The sequence below is a fragment of the Amblyomma maculatum genome, chromosome 11 (assembly GCF_055883805.1).
Source record: "Amblyomma maculatum isolate TAMU_Amacu chromosome 11, ASM5588380v1, whole genome shotgun sequence".
NCBI lineage: Eukaryota > Metazoa > Arthropoda > Arachnida > Ixodida > Ixodidae > Amblyomma > Amblyomma maculatum.
The window spans coordinates 106252791-106267043 of NC_139354.1; positions in this window are offsets into that span (position 1 = coordinate 106252791).

Here is a 14253-nt window from a genome sequence, read left to right on the forward strand (position 1 = left end):
TTTTAGCAGGTAAAGGTTACCCTCGCAAGTGGTAAAGGTAGACTTTAAATCCACTTGAAGGTATCAATCGACAGCACATGATGCGGGCCATCATATTAAACCGCAATCCAACTAAACCACATGAATGTGCTTCTTTGGCCTGAGGGTAATGTGACAGCAATGCCCTGGTAGGCTAATTTTGATCTCATCCTCTCCCTATAAAAGGAGAGCCAAATGTTGGCAGCTCCTGTCTAACAGTGTCGTGCAACTCAACACAACCTCAAACTGCCCGGCATATCAGACGCCATTACCACCTACCAACGACATGCCCGTGATTTTAAACTCCCATAGCCATTGACGCCTGACTTTCTATGAACGGGGCTTTTAACGCTACCACTTTAAAATTCTCAAAACATTCGGAGCATATTCAGATTATTGTATATATTGTTACGTGGTGGCGTGACAAGCGATGAAACACGGCGACACAGCAGGAACAGAACGACGTGCTGACATGACGATGAAGTATGCTTTAATGGCCAGCGGGCCTAGCGCGAGCACTCTGCCCCGCTCCACTGCCCGCTTCGTCATCTTCGTAGCAATATTGTTACTTATATAAAGGACATTGAACCGGTAATCCTTACCCCTAGAGGTAGCACAGTGGTCACGGCGTTACACAGCTGTGCTGGGCGTATGCACGGGATAATAACCCGGCCTCGAGGGTTGCAGCCCAGGTTGGAGAATGGCTGCGAAAACGCCCGTGTGCTATAAGGGTACACGTAATGGCTAAGCTTCTGTAGGACTCCACTATGGAACATTAACGAAATAAATATCATTAGCCTCCAGGGTGGCGCAGTGACCAGGGCGCTTGCGACTGCGTTGGGCGTATGCACAGGCTAATTACCTGGCCTTGGAGGATGTACCCAGGTTGGGGAATGGGCGCGAAAACGCCCGTGTGCTATAGGGGTACACGTAGCGGGTAAGCTTCTACAGGACTCCACTATAGACAAATAACAAAACAAATATCATTGGCCTCCAGGGTGGCGCAGTGGCTAGGGCGTTTGCGACTGCGTTGGGCGTATGCACAGGCTAATTACCTGGCCTTGGAGGACGCACCCATGTTGGGGAAAGGGTACAAAAGCGCTCGTGTACTATAAGGGTTAACGTAAAGACATCTACCGCTGGATGCCGCTGTATATTCCTGGGGAGGCACTATATATCACGTCTAGCGGTGGTGGAGGGGGGTGGGCATGTTGGCAAAATATTTAAACTTACTGTAAAATTTATTTATAGTGTTCTGTGCAAAAATAAACTTTTTTGCTGCTTCTTCTTCTTCTTCTTCTTCTTCTTCTTCTTCTTCTTCTTCTTCTTCTTCTTCTTCTTCTTCTTCCCGTTGGTCCGATGTACTGCTTACCGCATGACAGTGGAATGGAATAGATGGGAGCTACTTGATGTGCGACAAAATGAGTCTCATGTTCATTGGTTTCCTTCTGTAGCTATACTTAGGCTTTATCTAGTATGGACGATTTCGGAAGTTTTGCGGGGGGGCTGAAAAACTGCTCAGACAACGGTCCGATTGCCTATCTTCAATATTGTATGGAAAATTTGAAGGATGTAGAGAAAACCTGTTGCCTTTTCTTCTATGTTGGCAGATTCTGTCCGCTCCTACGCTTTTCTTTCGCTTACACTGTCGGGCTTTATTTCTGATGCAGGCAGGAGGAGCTATCTGGTGTAGCCTGCCTTCGTTGGGCAATAGGTTTGGTGACTGAAACTACATTCAGTGAAGTGCAAGAATGATTTATTTAGAGCATTTTGTAGCACTACTAAAGCTCGGCTTCTTTCCAGCTTCCAATGCGACAACTCAAACGAAAGTGCCTTTATGCTTCGCTGATGAAAAGACCAACAGGTATGATTTGCAATAGAGCTCATTTTGGGAAAAAGAAACCTAATCGCGCCATTTTAAGGAACATCAAGAGCAAACATGAGCGAATCATGGCACTGAGAAAAATGCCTCAAATCTGGTGCATGGTTGAGTAAAAACCATTGATATCGGTCACTGAGAAAACAAGAAAATGATCAACCATACTGAAACATTGCAAGTCTTTCTGACCTTTTAATCTTTCTGTGAGACTTCTGTCATTGTGGGAGCAAATGCACACTCCTTTTTAGCAGGTAAAGGTTACCCTCGCAAGTGGTAAAGGTAGACTTTAAATCCACTTGAAGGTATCAATCGACAGCACATGATGCGGGCCATCATATTAAACCGCAATCCAACTAAACCACATGAATGTGCTTCTTTGGCCTGAGGGTAATGTGACAGCAATGCCCTGGTAGGCTAATTTTGATCTCATCCTCTCCCTATAAAAGGAGAGCCAAATGTTGGCAGCTCCTGTCTAACAGTGTCGTGCAACTCAACACAACCTCAAACTGCCCGGCATATCAGACGCCATTACCACCTACCAACGACATGCCCGTGATTTTAAACTCCCATAGCCATTGACGCCTGACTTTCTATGAACGGGGCTTTTAACGCTACCACTTTAAAATTCTCAAAACATTCGGAGCATATTCAGATTATTGTATATATTGTTACGTGGTGGCGTGACAAGCGATGAAACACGGCGACACAGCAGGAACAGAACGACGTGCTGACATGACGATGAAGTATGCTTTAATGGCCAGCGGGCCTAGCGCGAGCACTCTGCCCCGCTCCACTGCCCGCTTCGTCATCTTCGTAGCAATATTGTTACTTATATAAAGGACATTGAACCGGTAATCCTTACCCCTAGAGGTAGCACAGTGGTCACGGCGTTACACAGCTGTGCTGGGCGTATGCACGGGATAATAACCCGGCCTCGAGGGTTGCAGCCCAGGTTGGAGAATGGCTGCGAAAACGCCCGTGTGCTATAAGGGTACACGTAATGGCTAAGCTTCTGTAGGACTCCACTATGGAACATTAACGAAATAAATATCATTAGCCTCCAGGGTGGCGCAGTGACCAGGGCGCTTGCGACTGCGTTGGGCGTATGCACAGGCTAATTACCTGGCCTTGGAGGATGTACCCAGGTTGGGGAATGGGCGCGAAAACGCCCGTGTGCTATAGGGGTACACGTAGCGGGTAAGCTTCTACAGGACTCCACTATAGACAAATAACAAAACAAATATCATTGGCCTCCAGGGTGGCGCAGTGGCTAGGGCGTTTGCGACTGCGTTGGGCGTATGCACAGGCTAATTACCTGGCCTTGGAGGACGCACCCATGTTGGGGAAAGGGTACAAAAGCGCTCGTGTACTATAAGGGTTAACGTAAAGACATCTACCGCTGGATGCCGCTGTATATTCCTGGGGAGGCACTATATATCACGTCTAGCGGTGGTGGAGGGGGGTGGGCATGTTGGCAAAATATTTAAACTTACTGTAAAATTTATTTATAGTGTTCTGTGCAAAAATAAACTTTTTTGCTGCTGCTTCTTCTTCTTCTTCTTCTTCTTCTTCTTCTTCTTCTTCTTCTTCTTCTTCTTCTTCTTCTTCTTCTTCTTCTTCTTCTTCTTCTTCTTCTTCCCGTTGGTCCGATGTACTGCTTACCGCATGACAGTGGAATGGAATAGATGGGAGCTACTTGATGTGCGACAAAATGAGTCTCATGTTCATTGGTTTCCTTCTGTAGCTATACTTAGGCTTTATCTAGTATGGACGATTTCGGAAGTTTTGCGGGGGGGCTGAAAAACTGCTCAGACAACGGTCCGATTGCCTATCTTCAATATTGTATGGAAAATTTGAAGGATGTAGAGAAAACCTGTTGCCTTTTCTTCTATGTTGGCAGATTCTGTCCGCTCCTACGCTTTTCTTTCGCTTACACTGTCGGGCTTTATTTCTGATGCAGGCAGGAGGAGCTATCTGGTGTAGCCTGCCTTCGTTGGGCAATAGGTTTGGTGACTGAAACTACATTCAGTGAAGTGCAAGAATGATTTATTTAGAGCATTTTGTAGCACTACTAAAGCTCGGCTTCTTTCCAGCTTCCAATGCGACAACTCAAACGAAAGTGCCTTTATGCTTCGCTGATGAAAAGACCAACAGGTATGATTTGCAATAGAGCTCATTTTGGGAAAAAGAAACCTAATCGCGCCATTTTAAGGAACATCAAGAGCAAACATGAGCGAATCATGGCACTGAGAAAAATGCCTCAAATCTGGTGCATGGTTGAGTAAAAACCATTGATATCGGTCACTGAGAAAACAAGAAAATGATCAACCATACTGAAACATTGCAAGTCTTTCTGACCTTTTAATCTTTCTGTGAGACTTCTGTCATTGTGGGAGCAAATGCACACTCCTTTTTAGCAGGTAAAGGTTACCCTCGCAAGTGGTAAAGGTAGACTTTAAATCCACTTGAAGGTATCAATCGACAGCACATGATGCGGGCCATCATATTAAACCGCAATCCAACTAAACCACATGAATGTGCTTCTTTGGCCTGAGGGTAATGTGACAGCAATGCCCTGGTAGGCTAATTTTGATCTCATCCTCTCCCTATAAAAGGAGAGCCAAATGTTGGCAGCTCCTGTCTAACAGTGTCGTGCAACTCAACACAACCTCAAACTGCCCGGCATATCAGACGCCATTACCACCTACCAACGACATGCCCGTGATTTTAAACTCCCATAGCCATTGACGCCTGACTTTCTATGAACGGGGCTTTTAACGCTACCACTTTAAAATTCTCAAAACATTCGGAGCATATTCAGATTATTGTATATATTGTTACGTGGTGGCGTGACAAGCGATGAAACACGGCGACACAGCAGGAACAGAACGACGTGCTGACATGACGATGAAGTATGCTTTAATGGCCAGCGGGCCTAGCGCGAGCACTCTGCCCCGCTCCACTGCCCGCTTCGTCATCTTCGTAGCAATATTGTTACTTATATAAAGGACATTGAACCGGTAATCCTTACCCCTAGAGGTAGCACAGTGGTCACGGCGTTACACAGCTGTGCTGGGCGTATGCACGGGATAATAACCCGGCCTCGAGGGTTGCAGCCCAGGTTGGAGAATGGCTGCGAAAACGCCCGTGTGCTATAAGGGTACACGTAATGGCTAAGCTTCTGTAGGACTCCACTATGGAACATTAACGAAATAAATATCATTAGCCTCCAGGGTGGCGCAGTGACCAGGGCGCTTGCGACTGCGTTGGGCGTATGCACAGGCTAATTACCTGGCCTTGGAGGATGTACCCAGGTTGGGGAATGGGCGCGAAAACGCCCGTGTGCTATAGGGGTACACGTAGCGGGTAAGCTTCTACAGGACTCCACTATAGACAAATAACAAAACAAATATCATTGGCCTCCAGGGTGGCGCAGTGGCTAGGGCGTTTGCGACTGCGTTGGGCGTATGCACAGGCTAATTACCTGGCCTTGGAGGACGCACCCATGTTGGGGAAAGGGTACAAAAGCGCTCGTGTACTATAAGGGTTAACGTAAAGACATCTACCGCTGGATGCCGCTGTATATTCCTGGGGAGGCACTATATATCACGTCTAGCGGTGGTGGAGGGGGGTGGGCATGTTGGCAAAATATTTAAACTTACTGTAAAATTTATTTATAGTGTTCTGTGCAAAAATAAACTTTTTTGCTGCTTCTTCTTCTTCTTCTTCTTCTTCTTCTTCTTCTTCTTCTTCTTCTTCTTCTTCTTCTTCTTCTTCTTCTTCTTCTTCTTCCCGTTGGTCCGATGTACTGCTTACCGCATGACAGTGGAATGGAATAGATGGGAGCTACTTGATTTGCGACAAAATGAGTCTCATGTTCATTGGTTTCCTTCTGTAGCTATACTTAGGCTTTATCTAGTATGGACGATTTCGGAAGTTTTGCGGGGGGGCTGAAAAACTGCTCAGACAACGGTCCGATTGCCTATCTTCAATATTGTATGGAAAATTTGAAGGATGTAGAGAAAACCTGTTGCCTTTTCTTCTATGTTGGCAGATTCTCTCCGCTCCTACGCTTTTCTTTCGCTTACACTGTCGGGCTTTATTTCTGATGCAGGCAGGAGGAGCTATCTGGTGTAGCCTGCCTTCGTTGGGCAATAGGTTTGGTGACTGAAACTACATTCAGTGAAGTGCAAGAATGATTTATTTAGAGCATTTTGTAGCACTACTAAAGCTCGGCTTCTTTCCAGCTTCCAATGCGACAACTCAAACGAAAGTGCCTTTATGCTTCGCTGATGAAAAGACCAACAGGTATGATTTGCAATAGAGCTCATTTTGGGAAAAAGAAACCTAATCGCGCCATTTTAAGGAACATCAAGAGCAAACATGAGCGAATCATGGCACTGAGAAAAATGCCTCAAATCTGGTGCATGGTTGAGTAAAAACCATTGATATCGGTCACTGAGAAAACAAGAAAATGATCAACCATACTGAAACATTGCAAGTCTTTCTGACCTTTTAATCTTTCTGTGAGACTTCTGTCATTGTGGGAGCAAATGCACACTCCTTTTTAGCAGGTAAAGGTTACCCTCGAAGTGGTAAAGGTAGACTTTAAATCCACTTGAAGGTATCAATCGACAGCACATGATGCGGGCCATCATATTAAACCGCAATCCAACTAAACCACATGAATGTGCTTCTTTGGCCTGAGGGTAATGTGACAGCAATGCCCTGGTAGGCTAATTTTGATCTCATCCTCTCCCTATAAAAGGAGAGCCAAATGTTGGCAGCTCCTGTCTAACAGTGTCGTGCAACTCAACACAACCTCAAACTGCCCGGCATATCAGACGCCATTACCACCTACCAACGACATGCCCGTGATTTTAAACTCCCATAGCCATTGACGCCTGACTTTCTATGAACGGGGCTTTTAACGCTACCACTTTAAAATTCTCAAAACATTCGGAGCATATTCAGATTATTGTATATATTGTTACGTGGTGGCGTGACAAGCGATGAAACACGGCGACACAGCAGGAACAGAACGACGTGCTGACATGACGATGAAGTATGCTTTAATGGCCAGCGGGCCTAGCGCGAGCACTCTGCCCCGCTCCACTGCCCGCTTCGTCATCTTCGTAGCAATATTGTTACTTATATAAAGGACATTGAACCGGTAATCCTTACCCCTAGAGGTAGCACAGTGGTCACGGCGTTACACAGCTGTGCTGGGCGTATGCACGGGATAATAACCCGGCCTCGAGGGTTGCAGCCCAGGTTGGAGAATGGCTGCGAAAACGCCCGTGTGCTATAAGGGTACACGTAATGGCTAAGCTTCTGTAGGACTCCACTATGGAACATTAACGAAATAAATATCATTAGCCTCCAGGGTGGCGCAGTGACCAGGGCGCTTGCGACTGCGTTGGGCGTATGCACAGGCTAATTACCTGGCCTTGGAGGATGTACCCAGGTTGGGGAATGGGCGCGAAAACGCCCGTGTGCTATAGGGGTACACGTAGCGGGTAAGCTTCTACAGGACTCCACTATAGACAAATAACAAAACAAATATCATTGGCCTCCAGGGTGGCGCAGTGGCTAGGGCGTTTGCGACTGCGTTGGGCGTATGCACAGGCTAATTACCTGGCCTTGGAGGACGCACCCATGTTGGGGAAAGGGTACAAAAGCGCTCGTGTACTATAAGGGTTAACGTAAAGACATCTACCGCTGGATGCCGCTGTATATTCCTGGGGAGGCACTATATATCACGTCTAGCGGTGGTGGAGGGGGGTGGGCATGTTGGCAAAATATTTAAACTTACTGTAAAATTTATTTATAGTGTTCTGTGCAAAAATAAACTTTTTTGCTGCTTCTTCTTCTTCTTCTTCTTCTTCTTCTTCTTCTTCTTCTTCTTCTTCTTCTTCTTCTTCTTCTTCTTCTTCTTCTTCCCGTTGCTCCGATGTACTGCTTACCGCATGACAGTGGAATGGAATAGATGGGAGCTACTTGATGTGCGACAAAATGAGTCTCATGTTCATTGGTTTCCTTCTGTAGCTATACTTAGGCTTTATCTAGTATGGACGATTTCGGAAGTTTTGCGGGGGGGCTGAAAAACTGCTCAGACAACGGTCCGATTGCCTATCTTCAATATTGTATGGAAAATTTGAAGGATGTAGAGAAAACCTGTTGCCTTTTCTTCTATGTTGGCAGATTCTGTCCGCTCCTACGCTTTTCTTTCGCTTACACTGTCGGGCTTTATTTCTGATGCAGGCAGGAGGAGCTATCTGGTGTAGCCTGCCTTCGTTGGGCAATAGGTTTGGTGACTGAAACTACATTCAGTGAAGTGCAAGAATGATTTATTTAGAGCATTTTGTAGCACTACTAAAGCTCGGCTTCTTTCCAGCTTCCAATGCGACAACTCAAACGAAAGTGCCTTTATGCTTCGCTGATGAAAAGACCAACAGGTATGATTTGCAATAGAGCTCATTTTGGGAAAAAGAAACCTAATCGCGCCATTTTAAGGAACATCAAGAGCAAACATGAGCGAATCATGGTACTGAGAAAAATGCCTCAAATCTGGTGCATGGTTGAGTAAAAACCATTGATATCGGTCACTGAGAAAACAAGAAAATGATCAACCATACTGAAACATTGCAAGTCTTTCTGACCTTTTAATCTTTCTGTGAGACTTCTGTCATTGTGGGAGCAAATGCACACTCCTTTTTAGCAGGTAAAGGTTACCCTCGAAGTGGTAAAGGTAGACTTTAAATCCACTTGAAGGTATCAGTCGACAGCACATGATGCGGGCCATCATATTAAACCGCAATCCAACTAAACCACATGAATGTGCTTCTTTGGCCTGAGGGTAATGTGACAGCAATGCCCTGGTAGGCTAATTTTGATCTCATCCTCTCCCTATAAAAGGAGAGCCAAATGTTGGCAGCTCCTGTCTAACAGTGTCGTGCAACTCAACACAACCTCAAACTGCCCGGCATATCAGACGCCATTACCACCTACCAACGACATGCCCGTGATTTTAAACTCCCATAGCCATTGACGCCTGACTTTCTATGAACGGGGCTTTTAACGCTACCACTTTAAAATTCTCAAAACATTCGGAGCATATTCAGATTATTGTATATATTGTTACGTGGTGGCGTGACAAGCGATGAAACACGGCGACACAGCAGGAACAGAACGACGTGCTGACATGACGATGAAGTATGCTTTAATGGCCAGCGGGCCTAGCGCGAGCACTCTGCCCCGCTCCACTGCCCGCTTCGTCATCTTCGTAGCAATATTGTTACTTATATAAAGGACATTGAACCGGTAATCCTTACCCCTAGAGGTAGCACAGTGGTCACGGCGTTACACAGCTGTGCTGGGCGTATGCACGGGATAATAACCCGGCCTCGAGGGTTGCAGCCCAGGTTGGAGAATGGCTGCGAAAACGCCCGTGTGCTATAAGGGTACACGTAATGGCTAAGCTTCTGTAGGACTCCACTATGGAACATTAACGAAATAAATATCATTAGCCTCCAGGGTGGCGCAGTGACCAGGGCGCTTGCGACTGCGTTGGGCGTATGCACAGGCTAATTACCTGGCCTTGGAGGATGTACCCAGGTTGGGGAATGGGCGCGAAAACGCCCGTGTGCTATAGGGGTACACGTAGCGGGTAAGCTTCTACAGGACTCCACTATAGACAAATAACAAAACAAATATCATTGGCCTCCAGGGTGGCGCAGTGGCTAGGGCGTTTGCGACTGCGTTGGGCGTATGCACAGGCTAATTACCTGGCCTTGGAGGACGCACCCATGTTGGGGAAAGGGTACAAAAGCGCTCGTGTACTATAAGGGTTAACGTAAACACATCTACCGCTGGATGCCGCTGTATATTCCTGGGGAGGCACTATATATCACGTCTAGCGGTGGTGGAGGGGGGTGGGCATGTTGGCAAAATATTTAAACTTACTGTAAAATTTATTTATAGTGTTCTGTGCAAAAATAAACTTTTTTGCTGCTGCTTCTTCTTCTTCTTCTTCTTCTTCTTCTTCTTCTTCTTCTTCTTCTTCTTCTTCTTCTTCTTCTTCTTCTTCTTCTTCTTCTTCTTCCCGTTGGTCCGATGTACTGCTTACCGCATGACAGTGGAATGGAATAGATGGGAGCTACTTGATGTGCGACAAAATGAGTCTCATGTTCATTGGTTTCCTTCTGTAGCTATACTTAGGCTTTATCTAGTATGGACGATTTCGGAAGTTTTGCGGGGGGGCTGAAAAACTGCTCAGACAACGGTCCGATTGCCTATCTTCAATATTGTATGGAAAATTTGAAGGATGTAGAGAAAACCTGTTGCCTTTTCTTCTATGTTGGCAGATTCTGTCCGCTCCTACGCTTTTCTTTCGCTTACACTGTCGGGCTTTATTTCTGATGCAGGCAGGAGGAGCTATCTGGTGTAGCCTGCCTTCGTTGGGCAATAGGTTTGGTGACTGAAACTACATTCAGTGAAGTGCAAGAATGATTTATTTAGAGCATTTTGTAGCACTACTAAAGCTCGGCTTCTTTCCAGCTTCCAATGCGACAACTCAAACGAAAGTGCCTTTATGCTTCGCTGATGAAAAGACCAACAGGTATGATTTGCAATAGAGCTCATTTTGGGAAAAAGAAACCTAATCGCGCCATTTTAAGGAACATCAAGAGCAAACATGAGCGAATCATGGCACTGAGAAAAATGCCTCAAATCTGGTGCATGGTTGAGTAAAAACCATTGATATCGGTCACTGAGAAAACAAGAAAATGATCAACCATACTGAAACATTGCAAGTCTTTCTGACCTTTTAATCTTTCTGTGAGACTTCTGTCATTGTGGGAGCAAATGCACACTCCTTTTTAGCAGGTAAAGGTTACCCTCGCAAGTGGTAAAGGTAGACTTTAAATCCACTTGAAGGTATCAATCGACAGCACATGATGCGGGCCATCATATTAAACCGCAATCCAACTAAACCACATGAATGTGCTTCTTTGGCCTGAGGGTAATGTGACAGCAATGCCCTGGTAGGCTAATTTTGATCTCATCCTCTCCCTATAAAAGGAGAGCCAAATGTTGGCAGCTCCTGTCTAACAGTGTCGTGCAACTCAACACAACCTCAAACTGCCCGGCATATCAGACGCCATTACCACCTACCAACGACATGCCCGTGATTTTAAACTCCCATAGCCATTGACGCCTGACTTTCTATGAACGGGGCTTTTAACGCTACCACTTTAAAATTCTCAAAACATTCGGAGCATATTCAGATTATTGTATATATTGTTACGTGGTGGCGTGACAAGCGATGAAACACGGCGACACAGCAGGAACAGAACGACGTGCTGACATGACGATGAAGTATGCTTTAATGGCCAGCGGGCCTAGCGCGAGCACTCTGCCCCGCTCCACTGCCCGCTTCGTCATCTTCGTAGCAATATTGTTACTTATATAAAGGACATTGAACCGGTAATCCTTACCCCTAGAGGTAGCACAGTGGTCACGGCGTTACACAGCTGTGCTGGGCGTATGCACGGGATAATAACCCGGCCTCGAGGGTTGCAGCCCAGGTTGGAGAATGGCTGCGAAAACGCCCGTGTGCTATAAGGGTACACGTAATGGCTAAGCTTCTGTAGGACTCCACTATGGAACATTAACGAAATAAATATCATTAGCCTCCAGGGTGGCGCAGTGACCAGGGCGCTTGCGACTGCGTTGGGCGTATGCACAGGCTAATTACCTGGCCTTGGAGGATGTACCCAGGTTGGGGAATGGGCGCGAAAACGCCCGTGTGCTATAGGGGTACACGTAGCGGGTAAGCTTCTACAGGACTCCACTATAGACAAATAACAAAACAAATATCATTGGCCTCCAGGGTGGCGCAGTGGCTAGGGCGTTTGCGACTGCGTTGGGCGTATGCACAGGCTAATTACCTGGCCTTGGAGGACGCACCCATGTTGGGGAAAGGGTACAAAAGCGCTCGTGTACTATAAGGGTTAACGTAAAGACATCTACCGCTGGATGCCGCTGTATATTCCTGGGGAGGCACTATATATCACGTCTAGCGGTGGTGGAGGGGGGTGGGCATGTTGACAAAATATTTAAACTTACTGTAAAATTTATTTATAGTGTTCTGTGCAAAAATAAACTTTTTTGCTGCTGCTTCTTCTTCTTCTTCTTCTTCTTCTTCTTCTTCTTCTTCTTCTTCTTCTTCTTCTTCTTCTTCTTCTTCCCGTTGGTCCGATGTACTGCTTACCGCATGACAGTGGAATGGAATAGATGGGAGCTACTTGATGTGCGACAAAATGAGTCTCATGTTCATTGGTTTCCTTCTGTAGCTATACTTAGGCTTTATCTAGTATGGACGATTTCGGAAGTTTTGCGGGGGGGCTGAAAAACTGCTCAGACAACGGTCCGATTGCCTATCTTCAATATTGTATGGAAAATTTGAAGGATGTAGAGAAAACCTGTTGCCTTTTCTTCTATGTTGGCAGATTCTGTCCGCTCCTACGCTTTTCTTTCGCTTACACTGTCGGGCTTTATTTCTGATGCAGGCAGGAGGAGCTATCTGGTGTAGCCTGCCTTCGTTGGGCAATAGGTTTGGTGACTGAAACTACATTCAGTGAAGTGCAAGAATGATTTATTTAGAGCATTTTGTAGCACTACTAAAGCTCGGCTTCTTTCCAGCTTCCAATGCGACAACTCAAACGAAAGTGCCTTTATGCTTCGCTGATGAAAAGACCAACAGGTATGATTTGCAATACAGCTCATTTTGGGAAAAAGAAACCTAATCGCGCCATTTTAAGGAACATCAAGAGCAAACATGAGCGAATCATGGCACTGAGAAAAATGCCTCAAATCTGGTGCATGGTTGAGTAAAAACCATTGATATCGGTCACTGAGAAAACAAGAAAATGATCAACCATACTGAAACATTGCAAGTCTTTCTGACCTTTTAATCTTTCTGTGAGACTTCTGTCATTGTGGGAGCAAATGCACACTCCTTTTTAGCAGGTAAAGGTTACCCTCGCAAGTGGTAAAGGTAGACTTTAAATCCACTTGAAGGTATCAATCGACAGCACATGATGCGGGCCATCATATTAAACCGCAATCCAACTAAACCACATGAATGTGCTTCTTTGGCCTGAGGGTAATGTGACAGCAATGCCCTGGTAGGCTAATTTTGATCTCATCCTCTCCCTATAAAAGGAGAGCCAAATGTTGGCAGCTCCTGTCTAACAGTGTCGTGCAACTCAACACAACCTCAAACTGCCCGGCATATCAGACGCCATTACCACCTACCAACGACATGCCCGTGATTTTAAACTCCCATAGCCATTGACGCCTGACTTTCTATGAACGGGGCTTTTAACGCTACCACTTTAAAATTCTCAAAACATTCGGAGCATATTCAGATTATTGTATATATTGTTACGTGGTGGCGTGACAAGCGATGAAACACGGCGACACAGCAGGAACAGAACGACGTGCTGACATGACGATGAAGTATGCTTTAATGGCCAGCGGGCCTAGCGCGAGCACTCTGCCCCGCTCCACTGCCCGCTTCGTCATCTTCGTAGCAATATTGTTACTTATATAAAGGACATTGAACCGGTAATCCTTACCCCTAGAGGTAGCACAGTGGTCACGGCGTTACACAGCTGTGCTGGGCGTATGCACGGGATAATAACCCGGCCTCGAGGGTTGCAGCCCAGGTTGGAGAATGGCTGCGAAAACGCCCGTGTGCTATAAGGGTACACGTAATGGCTAAGCTTCTGTAGGACTCCACTATGGAACATTAACGAAATAAATATCATTAGCCTCCAGGGTGGCGCAGTGACCAGGGCGCTTGCGACTGCGTTGGGCGTATGCACAGGCTAATTACCTGGCCTTGGAGGATGTACCCAGGTTGGGGAATGGGCGCGAAAACGCCCGTGTGCTATAGGGGTACACGTAGCGGGTAAGCTTCTACAGGACTCCACTATAGACAAATAACAAAACAAATATCATTGGCCTCCAGGGTGGCGCAGTGGCTAGGGCGTTTGCGACTGCGTTGGGCGTATGCACAGGCTAATTACCTGGCCTTGGAGGACGCACCCATGTTGGGGAAAGGGTACAAAAGCGCTCGTGTACTATAAGGGTTAACGTAAAGACATCTACCGCTGGATGCCGCTGTATATTCCTGGGGAGGCACTATATATCACGTCTAGCGGTGGTGGAGGGGGGTGGGCATGTTGACAAAATATTTAAACTTACTGTAAAATTTATTTATAGTGTTCTGTGCAAAAATAAACTTTTTTGCTGCTGCTTCTTCTTCTTCTTCTTCTTCTTCTTCTTCT